We start from the raw sequence: 11528 nt of genomic DNA, 5'->3' as shown, positions 1-11528 counted from the left end.
AGCAGGGTCGGTGGATTCCAAAAAGTGTTATTAATCCTTAAAAAAATTCCACATTCCCACCAAAATGTGGACATGCTTCGAAATGTTTGTAGTGCCTCCCTTCCCGTTCAGCTTTCAAGAAGTGAGGACTTCAAAGGCCATTTCCTGGCTGAAATAAACATTGGGGCTGGAGGTAGGGGAGAGAAACATGGGCTTGTTGAGTGGAAAAGAAAATTGTATTTTTCTTCTAAAAGGCATCCAGACCCATCACCGTGAACACGGCCGCTGGTCTGGAGGACAAGGGCCGGGAGAGTATGTGGGCTGGGATGACGGGTCCCTTGCCTTTGTGTGTTCCTCGTGGGGGCAGGGGTGAGCCCGAGCGAGTCTGTGTGCAGGGACCACGTCAGTGACTCGGAGATGCTTTATCAGTTGAGCTTAAGAGCTTGACTCGGGAGCCTACTGGCTTCTACCGCAGCACAGTTGCTCAGCAGCTGTGACGCTGTAACTTTCCCTGCCTCGGTTTACTCATCTGCGAAGTGGGGATAACAGCTTTGTGAGATCAGACCGCATGTGTGATTGTGTACAACAGCACCAGGCACTGGATGGTAAGTACTAAATAAACGGTAGCTGTTGTAATTACTATAATTTATGGCAATGTCCAGAGGGCAGCATGGTCCTCTGATTCCCTTCTCCAGGGTTCTGCCCAACATTGAAAAGATCCACAATTCTGGGGCTTCTGGGTGGCTCAGTTGGTCAAGTGACTGCCTTTGGCTCAGGTTATGATCCTGGAGTCTCAGGATGGAGTCCCCACATCGGAGTCCCTGCTAGCGGGGAGTCAGCTTCTCCCTCTGCTCCTCCCCCTTCTCATGTTCTCTCTTAAATAAATACATTAAATGTCCATGATTCTGACTCCCAACGCTATCCCACGCTATCCCAACACCACCCAACACTATCCCACTTCCTCGTGACAGAGCACAGCTGGATTCCCTGAATTAGGAGAAGGCCCTTGGCTCAGTCACTGGCCCCAGAAAGCCCGGCCGTGGGGGTGTGGAAAGGATGGGCTCTTCAGCCAGTTACAGAAGGCTTCAGTGTCGCGCCCCTGTCGCAGAGCCCCTGCTTGACCACCTACTGAGACAAGTGTCAGAGGGAGGCACTGTATGCCTGCTGTTCTTGCTCCTGTTACTGCTGTGGTTGTTCTTAACGATTGTTGTTGTTGTTACTATTATTGTTGTGGTTGCCGTTGCTGTTAAATAGAGCCTGCCTGACAGCGGCCTCCCTGGATGGCCTCCAACACCACCTAGGGTCAGCTAGGTCCTGACTTGGTAGAGAAGCGTGGGGTGGTGCCCCGGCCACAGGCGGAGGGCAATCAGAGAGCCATTGCCGCAGAGGCAGGGGAGAGAGGGTGGCCGCTGCGTGCTGTGGCAGGGCAGAGGTCGGGGAGTCCATCCAGGGCCTGCCCCCCCAACCCTGGCCAGTGTTAAAGGGACCAGCGAGGGAGCGCCCATGGAGAGGTCAGGCAGCCGAGCCCACCGCAAGGCAGAGAGCAAGGATCTGTCATCTAAGGGTGCAGGGAGAGGCCCTGGGTTGACTGGAGGAGGGTGTCCAGCTGGTTAGCTAAGGAGCAAGTTTCTTAGGAAAGCAGGCCAGACCCTGGGGCTGCCACAGTCCACACCAGGGAGCCAGTCTCCTCTCCCCATCCCCTCATTGACCACTCAGGTCCCTTGTCACTTCCTCGGAGAAGCCTTCCCTAATTCCTCCCCCCCCCCCCAGCCTGTGACCTGTTCCAGGGTCGCATGGTGTCCTGCTCTCCTTCACTGTACTGATTACAAGCCTGGTTTACTGTTTGGGTAAAATGTTAAATTATCTCTTCCTTGGAGGATATAAGACCCAGAGGAGATGGCCTCCCTATCCCCTGGGCTCGGCTCCACGCCTGGGCCAGAGCCAGAGCCAGCTGGCAATAAATATTGGTTGAACAGATAAATACAAAAAGATATCGCTTAGCAACAGCAATGGTGGAAAATGAAAAGGCATTTTAGGTGATCTTGGCTGAATTCACGGACGGAGGTAGCATTTCCTTTTTCCTTCCTTGCCTCTCTCCTTCTCTCCTCCCTCTCTTCTTTCCACAGCAAATCAAGCACCTACTATGTGCCCAGACCTATCTTGGGCACTAGAGTGCTGTGCTGAAAAAGACAGACAAGGTCCCTGAGATTAGAGGGCTTATATTCTAGTGTGGGAGCCTGGGGAAAAGTAAGCTACAAATAAGTGTGTAGTATGATTTCCGGTAATAAATGTTTTAGGGAGAAGCAGTCTCAGGGCTGTGTGTCTGCCTGTGGTTTCCGATAGGCTGGAAAAGGCAGGCTTTGCCGAATGCTAACAAGCAGACTGAGGTGAAGGGGAGCACCATGCAGACAGAGTGGGGGTGGGGAGGACATGGGGGACATGCCTTCTGGAGGAGGGCACAGTAGACGTTCAGGCCAGGTGGTGAAGACAACCTTGACTTGTTTCAAAAGAGGGCTGGTTGTTGAACTATAGACAAGCAGACCGGAAGGGCTTTGGTCCTGGCCAGCCTCCTTAGTGATGGAGAGAAGAACCACAAAGAAGGAAAGGAACTGCCCAGGCATGTTAGTAGCAGGGCAAGAAGCAGAACCAGGAGTCCTGGCCTTTGTCTGAGCTCCAGCCATTGTGTCTTTGCTCAGCCCATCAAGATCCGGGGCCTAAATTGCTCTAAAAGGCCCCTGCGGGCTAGAACCATACAGCAAGAAAGGTGCTGGGGCCTGCCAGAGACTGCTCAGGTGAACACCCTCATTGTACAGAGGAGGAGACTAAGGACCCGAAAGACAGGGGCCATTCCCAAGCCACACCGTGAGCAGAACCAGTGGGATCTCCCAACAAACCAGACCCATCCTTTCTGGAGTCTAATGGAGCACTAAGGATCTAAGGCTAGGGGATGAAGGCAGGAACAAAGGCCCAAGAGCTAAGAGGGGGACACAATGGTTGCAATGCACTGTGTGTCTGTATGTTGTGGGGGCTATTTCCTTATGGTGATAATCAAATCAATATTAATGAGCGCTGATTCAAGTTTACCATGCGTCAGGCACCGTGCTGACTTAACTGCATTGCCTCTAAATTTAATTCTTGCAACAACCATATGTGGTGGCAACCTTCTCCCCACTGTAGAGGGGAGGAAACAGACTTTCAGAGCCAAGGAACTGAACTAAGGAACAGGAGAAAGAATGAGTTCATGAGAAACCCTGGGAATGGAGCGGGTGGGGGGCTGAGGGCCCAGCCTCATGCATGTCTAATTAGCAGGGTTGGTGGAAAACCCACAATTTTGGTAATGCTGCCCAGCTCAGGTGAGAGGCTGAGAGGGAAGTCAAAGGCTAAGGGGCAAGTCTTCTCATTTGTGTATGGGTTTCCAAGCTGCAAAGCCCCTTCCTGTTCCCTGCCCTATTTGGATCTCATGAGAATCTGGTTAGGGGTGGGGCACGCTTTTCCTCATCTTACCATAAAGAATGATAAGGCCTAGGAAAGGGGAATGTCTGAGGTCACCCTGGAAGCTGCTGGCAGAGTCCAGGAGTCCTGGTACCTGGATCAGAGCTCCCATTCACCTTCTCCCTCCATTTCTATGCCCCCTTCCACCTGCCAGCAAAAACCAGAAGCCAAAGGCTTTCTGACTCCTAGTATTATGGGTTGAATTGTGTTCCTCCCAAAAGTCCCAACACCAGTACCTGTGAACATGACCTTACTTGGAGATCAAGCCTTACAGATGAACTCATAATCCAATATGGCAGACCCGCAAGGAAAAGACCACACAGCATGAGAGAGGCAGAGATCAGACACCTGTGTCTGCATGCCAAGGAACACCGAGGGTGGACAGTCGCTATCAGAAGCTAGGAAGAGGCGAGGAAAATTCAATCCAGCATGTCAGAGGGAGCATGGCCCTGCCAACACCTTATTTTAGACATCTAATCTCCAGAAGTATGAGAAAATCCCTTTCTGTTGTTTTAATCCACCCAGTTTATGGTACTTTGTTATGGGAGCATGGGCAAAGGAATATGCTTGGTCTCCAATCTTTCCAGCCAGTATGCAAAGTGACCCTCAGAATCAGGGGAAGGGTCCCCGGTCTTCAATGCACAGGCCAGGAGCAAGGCCAAGGCAGGATTTCAGGAAGCAAGGATCACACTGATAATTTAATGCTTATCAACTTCTCACTATGTGCCAGACACTGTTCTATTGCTTTACTGATGGTAACCCACTGAACCCTCCCAGGGGTTTTGTGAGGAGTGGAGCCCTATCTCAGTCTCCATTTGAGTACTTGAATACTCCTATGAGTCCGTTCCAGAGAGGCAAAGTGACTAACCTAGGATCACACAGTTGGTAATAAGCAGAGTGCAGATCCAAACCTAGGCAATAGGTATTTACCACGATGTTGGCTTTGGCCAGTATGGAGGTGAAGATCATTGCTGCTAGAGAGAAATGCATAAGCAAAGCCCCAGGAGGGGGCAAGTCAAGGGCATTTTGGGGAGATGGTTGGTCCTCCAAGAGAGTGATCTCAGGGAAGAAGACATGGCTTCTACGGGAGCACGAAGGCTTGGACTTGGCCAGTGTCCACACAGCACAGGGGATAAGGCTGTGGGCTCTTCAAAGGGGGGCAGGATCTTCAGCATGATTCCGTGTGGTTTGCCACGTTAGTCAGAACACTTAGATGCCGCAGCAGTGAGTGAGCACCCAAAACTCTTGATGGCTCTTAACATCAGGGCTTAGTTCTTACTCCTGCTGCATACCCACTATGGCTCCTTCTCTCTGGGACCCTCACTCAGGAGAAGAGAGCTTTGGAGGGCACAGCAGTGCAAAGTCCCAACGCATAATATGGTACATTCTGGAAACAGCTGTGGTCATGTGGTCCCATCTCACCACAAAGGGACAGGGCGGCATCTCTTTCCTCATGCCCCGGAGGCATAAACCCAGAAATTCTTGGTGGACAGCACGCAGGAGAACCACGTAGCTAAGCTGTCCTGAATGACAAGGAAGCATGTGGTGAAGAGCTGGTCTCCTTTCAACCCCATTTAGCTTTGAGGTTCTTTCAAGGAGGAACCTCCCTTGGGTACTAGCCTATCACTGGCCCCTTTCTGACATGCATTCATCTCTCTCATCCACTGAGAGCACCTTTCAGGTTCAGGTCTTTGAACAGCAACAGTTTTTTTAGACTTTAGTTAGAATTTACTGACATTATTTGATTTTTGTTGCATTTATTTTTGCCTTTGCCCAAGACGGGTTTTTCATTAGTAGTAGGAGTAACAAAATTAATTTGAGAACAAAATTAATTTGTGTAAATAAAACACAACAAAAAAAATTAGCATGAGCTTTAGAGTCACACAGAAGGCCTGAGTTCAAATCTAGATTTTTTTCCTCTTAGTAGTTCCTTGACCTTGGGCCTATAAGTGAACCTCTCCAAGCCTCAGTTTCCCCATCTGGAAAATGGTGGTATCGTGAATGGCTGCATCCTAGGATTATTGTGAAATGTTGGTCGAGCTGTTACCACACTCCTGACCCCTGACAAGTTCTCAATGTTTGGGTGTTATCTAGCTGGGTGGCCCTTCCCCTCCCTGGCCTCAGTTTCCCTGTCTCTGAAGTGGGTTCAGGAGATGATCTATGGTAGGGCAGGCTGTCAACCTTACTTAGAATAGGCAAGGAAGATACAGGTCATCGGTGTGACTGAACTTTGGGAGGTGAGGAAGGACCCAGCGAGCCTGGCAGCCACCTCCCCTCCCCTGTCCAGGTCCTTCCTTGCAGGCCAACACCTGCTGGGCCTCTGGCTGACAGCTGTGTTTTCTCTGCTCAGCCCAGGTCTTCACCGTGAACAGCAGAGGTCGGGTGACCTCCATCCCTGGAAACCCTCACCCCAGGGGCCTGGGCAAGAAAAGGCTCCTTGTGTCTAGGGTAGATGTGGACTCTGCATTCCTCAGGACCAACTATCAAGGCAGATTTGCTCCGGGATTGCAGCTGGAGTGCTCGGCCCCCCGCCAGAAATAGCCTCCAGGTGGCTTTGCCGTGGTGTCTCTGTTCCAGGAGAGGCTCACCTCCACGGGCCCTGCTGGAGCTGGGAAGCCTCAGAGGTACAGCAGTGGGGACAGAACTGAGGCTGCCCCCTTGGGAAAAATGGCCAGCCTCTTGCCAGCTTTAGTCCTGATTCAGGCATTGGGGTGTCCTGCCCTCTAGGGAACCCTGGCCTCCAGAAGCATGGAATCGTGTTTTGGAGAAAATGAACATGTTTTCACATGGCTTGGAAGGCCGTGACACTCCTTGTCCTCATCTCGAGCCACTCCCCTTCTCAGAGCAGCACCGCGCCCCTCCTTGACGTGCCTTCCCCAACAGACTGTCTCCTGGCACCCGTCCTCAGCCTAACTCTCACCCTGGCCTGGAGGCCTTCCTCCTACCTCCTCACAAGGCTGGTTTCTTCTCACGGGTCCGCCCTCACGTCTCTACACAAACATCACCCTCCCCAGAGATGCCACCTGGCCACCCCATCTACGTGGGCCCCCTGTCCCAGCCACCCTCAAGTGTACAGCTGCAATTGTCTTTCTAATTATCCATTTAATTTTGAGCGGTCTCTCTTCTCCCCGCTAGAATGTTAAGTTCTAAGATGCAGGGACCGTGACTGTCGACATCTGTGTTTTCTTGGCTCAGCTGTGGCCTTTACCATGAATGTCAGCTAGCGGGTGACCTCCGCTCCCTGGAAAGCCCTGTTCCCAGCTCTGTCCCCACCTGGAGGCGGTCATTAAATACTGGTTAAATGAATGAAGGAGTGAATGGGTGAGTGCACACAAGGAGAAAGCCAGAAAAGACCCCGGACAGTATTTACGACCTTAACGATCGCTCCCAATTCTTGAGTGTCCTCTCTGTGTCCTGCCCTGTGCCAAGTGCCAAGTACCGCACATACATCGTCTCGCTTCTTCCTGTTGCTCCCTTGTAGGGTTAAGGAACCGGCCAAGTTCACGAGTGGTAGGAGGCCAAGTTGGGGCTCCAATCCTGAACCAAGCTTGTCTCATGGCCACGCCTGTGCTCTTAACATCTCCCCTACACACGGTGGTGGAGAGTGACTTGCCCGAATTGAGGCAGAGAGGAGATCAGGGAATCTTCTCACTGCACCCCCCACAGCCTCTCCCGGCCAGGACAGTGGCTGAGGCCTTCCACCCGGGGTTCCTACGGAGAGAGCATGTAGGGTCAGCGTCCAGCTCCTGGGCAGCACAGAGGCAGTTGGGGATTCTCTGAGTCATCTGAATCCCTGAGGCCCCTACAGGTCAGCTCCCAGGCTGTCAGGCCGTGACCCGAGGCCACTCATCTGGCTGACTCTGTCGCGTCTCGCCTCTCTGGAGAAGGTGCCAGGCTCACCGAGGCACAAGGCAGGGCCTGCAGATACAGCACGGCGCTGTCAGCCCCCAAGAATGCTGCTGACTCACGGCAGCCAGGCCGACTGTGACTCAGCGTGGTGCAGGCACAGCCCTTGGGAGGGGAGGAGAGGGTTCCTGGGTGGGAATGGAGGCCAGGCCCCTGCTCGTGGCCTGACACGCGAGAGAGCTCTCTCCAGGAGAGCAGTCGTCATCCTTGAGCTTGGTGACCCAGACAGCCCTTTCCTCCGTGGGCCTCGATTTCCCTGTTGGTGCCTAAAGCTGAGGCCCAGAATGATCCATGATGGGATGTCATCTGCCACTAAGACAATGAAAGGGAACAAGAACCAGGAGGTACAGGGCCTTGAGTGCCCCATGGTGGGGGAGACTCTGGGCTGGACTTTGAGGGGACTGATGCCCTGGAGGAAGGGTTGGGGTCCTCGGCTCAAGTCTCACCCTGAACACAAACTCACATGTGAACTAGGTAGAACCACTTGCTGCCTCTGGGCCTCAATGACCTCATCCATCGATGGCCAGCTCGGCGGGCACAGTGGACTGACACTGACTTGACTTTCATCCACATCATCCCCTCTGCTGAGGACACCGTGGCCACTGTCTGTCTCCTGATCCTTCAGGGGCCTGGTCAAATGCTGCTTTATCAAGGAGCCCTGCAGAACCTCCTATTCAAAATCCAACTCTCCCAGATGTTAAAGTGATGACATGAATCTACATTTGATTACACAAAAAACTGTACAAAATATATTAAGCAGAAAAAAGCAGGAGACAGAATAAAGTGTATAAAATGCATTTTGATCCATATATATGTGTCTATAATTGGAAATGCAGAGAGAAAAAAAGGCCTAGAAGGATATATATAAAAATGTTAACCATGACAATCTCTGAGTCATGAAGATTGTGGTGATACTTATTTTTCCTTAATATTTTTCGAGGCTTTCTAAGTTGTATGCAACAAGCATGTTGCTTTTATAAACAGAAAGACATTAGAGCTTCATTCCAATTAAGAACTTCATCTCCCCTTCCCCTATGTTTGTGTGGTCTTTTGCCAATCATCCTCTCTGTGGCGTGCACTGATTTCCCGGCGTGACTGGGTGCCTGGCCCCCCAGAGCCTCTCAAGACGATCAGTGAATGGAATCAAACAGGCTGCCCAGTCATTTCTTGTGGGTGTGTCTTCTCTCCCATGAAACTGAGAGCCCCCTGAGGAGAGACGGCACCTGCAGCGGGTGCCCCTGTAGGGAAAGCCCGTCATTGGAGTAGGACTCAAGAAGCCCGAGTGTTGGTTCTGGCTATGGCCCTAAAATATTGTGTGCATTGATGTAAGTCCTCTCCTCTAGGTCTCATTTCCCGCACCTGAAAAATGAAGAGCTTGGACTCATGATCCCTAAATTAGTGTTGTCCAATAGAACTTTCTACAATAATGGAAAAGTTCTATGTATCTCTGTTGTCCAATATGGTAGCCACTAGCTGTTGAAAGGTGCTGATGCCATTTAGAAACCAAATTAATTTAAGTCTACGTGGCCATACGTGGGGTGCCTGGGTGGCTCAGTCGGTTAAGTGTCTGCCTTCTGCTCAGGTGACGATCCCAGGGTCCTGGGATGTGGAATCCCGGCTCAGTGGGGAGTCTGCTTCTCCCTCTCCTCTCCCTTTGCCTCTTCCTCTGCTCATCCTCTGTCTCTCTCTCTTTCTCTCTCAAATGAATAAATAAAATACTAAAAGATAAATAAATGGCCATATTTAACTAGTAGCCACCAAACAGATGGTGTAGTTCCAGATTTTCTTTTAGCCCTGCTGTTTGGTGATTCTTTTATGAAACTAAGGTTTCATTGTCTCAGAAGAGGGCTCTGTTTCCCACCTCTTCAGGAAAGGAACTTCCCCCAACTGCAACCATGTGACTCCAAGGCGAGCTGCCCTGTCTTTGTAGATCCCACCCCTAATCCCTGTTGACTGGAGGGTGGGCCGGTGATCCAAGCTAGGCCAACTAGAGCTGCTCTCAGGGGCTTTTACATTTTATGGTCGTGAAATGAGTATGACCTTAAATTAACTTTCTAAAGGTGAGGGAGCAATTCAACATTGGACAACCACCCCCTCTTCCTTCAGAAACCTTTTCATCACCTCCAGAAGAAACCCAACAGCAATTAAGCTCCACATTTCCTTTTTCCAATTCCTCTGACAACCACCAAATTGCATTCTATGGATTGTCCTTTTCTAGCTATTTCCCACAGATGGAATCAGACAATTCACGACCTTTGGCATCTGGCGTCTTTCCCTTGGCATATTGGTTTTGAGGCTCATTCACACTGAGCATGTCTCAGTAGTCCATTCCTTTTTATGGCTGAGTGATATTCTATGGCATGTGTTTACCAAAAGTTGTTTACCCATTCATCCACTGAAAGATGTTTGAGTTGTTTCCACCTTCTGGCTATCATGAATAGCGCTGTATGAATATTTGTGTACAAGTACATGTTTGAGTCCTTATTTTCAATTTTGGGGGGCATACAGTTAGGTATGAAATTGCTGGGTCTTAAGGTAATTCCACGTTGACTTTTGTTTTTCACAGTGGCCGCACCATTCTGAATATTCCCACCAGTAATGTGTGAGCTCTCTGGGACTTTATAACTTGGGCCAAGGAAGGGTCTGTGAGTGTTTTCCTGGTGAGCCTGGAAAAATAAAAGTGACAGCTACAGAGGGGGCAAAGGTGAAAAAATGGGATAATGTAAGTCCCCGCAGAAGCCCCATTCTTCTTCTTCTTCTTTTTTAAGATTTTATTTATTTATTTGACGGACAGATACCACAAGTAGGCAGAGAGGCAGGCAGAGAGAGGAAGGGAAGTAGGCTCCCTGCTGAGCAGAGAGCCCGATGCAGGGCTCGATCCCAGGACCCTGGGCTGGGTCCCTCAGGTCATGAGCTGAAGGCAGAGGCTTTAACCCACTGAGTCACCCAGGCACCCCCTCCTTCTTCTTCCTCATGGCTCCATCAGTCAAAAAACTCCCCTTTCTTGCATTAAGCAGGCAAGATGGGTTTCTCTCTCTCCAAGGGTCCTGATCAATCCCCTTTTCTCAGTGCCAAGTCCAGAATCTTGATGAGTCAAGTTGTACTCGAGGTTGTTCTAGAACCCTCCGCATGGTGAGCCCCTGAATCCCTACCTGGCTGCTACAGACGAACCACCCTGTAGTTTCCCTCTGCTTCTGCCCACATCCTTAGCCAAGAGCCTCAGACAGACGCCTAAGAAAAACAACCCGAGTGGCCAGTCATCTGATAAGAGAAAGGAGGCTGGTGGTAAGTGTGGGTGGGAGGTGGGTTGCAGAGGAAGAGGGAGGGCTGAGTTCCCCTGAGGACACTGTGGGGCACGGAATATGGAAGAGAGGCTGGAGGCCAGGCCAGGGGAAGGAGGAGGAAAAGGTGGAAAGAAAAACCCAGCAGAATCGCCAATGTTTAGATGGCCTTTCCAGGGTAATTGAGAATGTTCGCCTGGGGCCAAACATGAAGGCAATGTTCCTTCAGGGTCTGAGAGGAAAGAACTCTGATTTGGTTTTCTGGGCTGGGGGAAGGAATGGAAACTGACGAGGAAGGGTGGTTTGGGGGACAGGGTTCAGGTCACTCTACCCCTCAAACCTCTAGAATCTTCAATTTGAGATCTGGGCCCATAGAAGCAGAGTCCAGCCGGTTGTTTTCTAAATATGATGTGGGAGAGCACACACAGGTAATGGGAGGAGGCCCTTGTGGTGGAGGTAGGGAAGTCCTAGCTGCAGACAATGAGAGAAAGCTCCAGATGGTGGGAGCCGTGTAGTTCTTGGAGGGTGGGGGGCAGAGCACCGGTGTCATCTAAGGTATGCTCCTGGAAAGAAAATGGAAAGATAATCGGCTCCTCCTTCTTGCAGGATTAACTGGATTTTTCCTTTTGATTTGTGTTAGTTGGAATGCACGAAACATGGGACTTCACACATGGTTGTTCTCACCGTGTGTGGTGTTGCCCCAGGTTTGGGACACACACACACAGGTCTTCTGATGACTTCTGTTCCCCATGTGGATTTATTTACTTGGACTTCCTTAACCAAGTTCCATGCTGTGGGGCTTAAACCACAGCAATGTATTGTCTCCCAGTTCTAGAGGCTAGAGGTCTGCGATCAAAGTGTTGGCAGTAT

This window comes from Mustela nigripes, chromosome 12 (assembly GCF_022355385.1).
Source record: "Mustela nigripes isolate SB6536 chromosome 12, MUSNIG.SB6536, whole genome shotgun sequence".
Classification (NCBI taxonomy): domain Eukaryota; kingdom Metazoa; phylum Chordata; class Mammalia; order Carnivora; family Mustelidae; genus Mustela; species Mustela nigripes.
Note: the sequence above shows the minus strand (reverse complement) of the source record.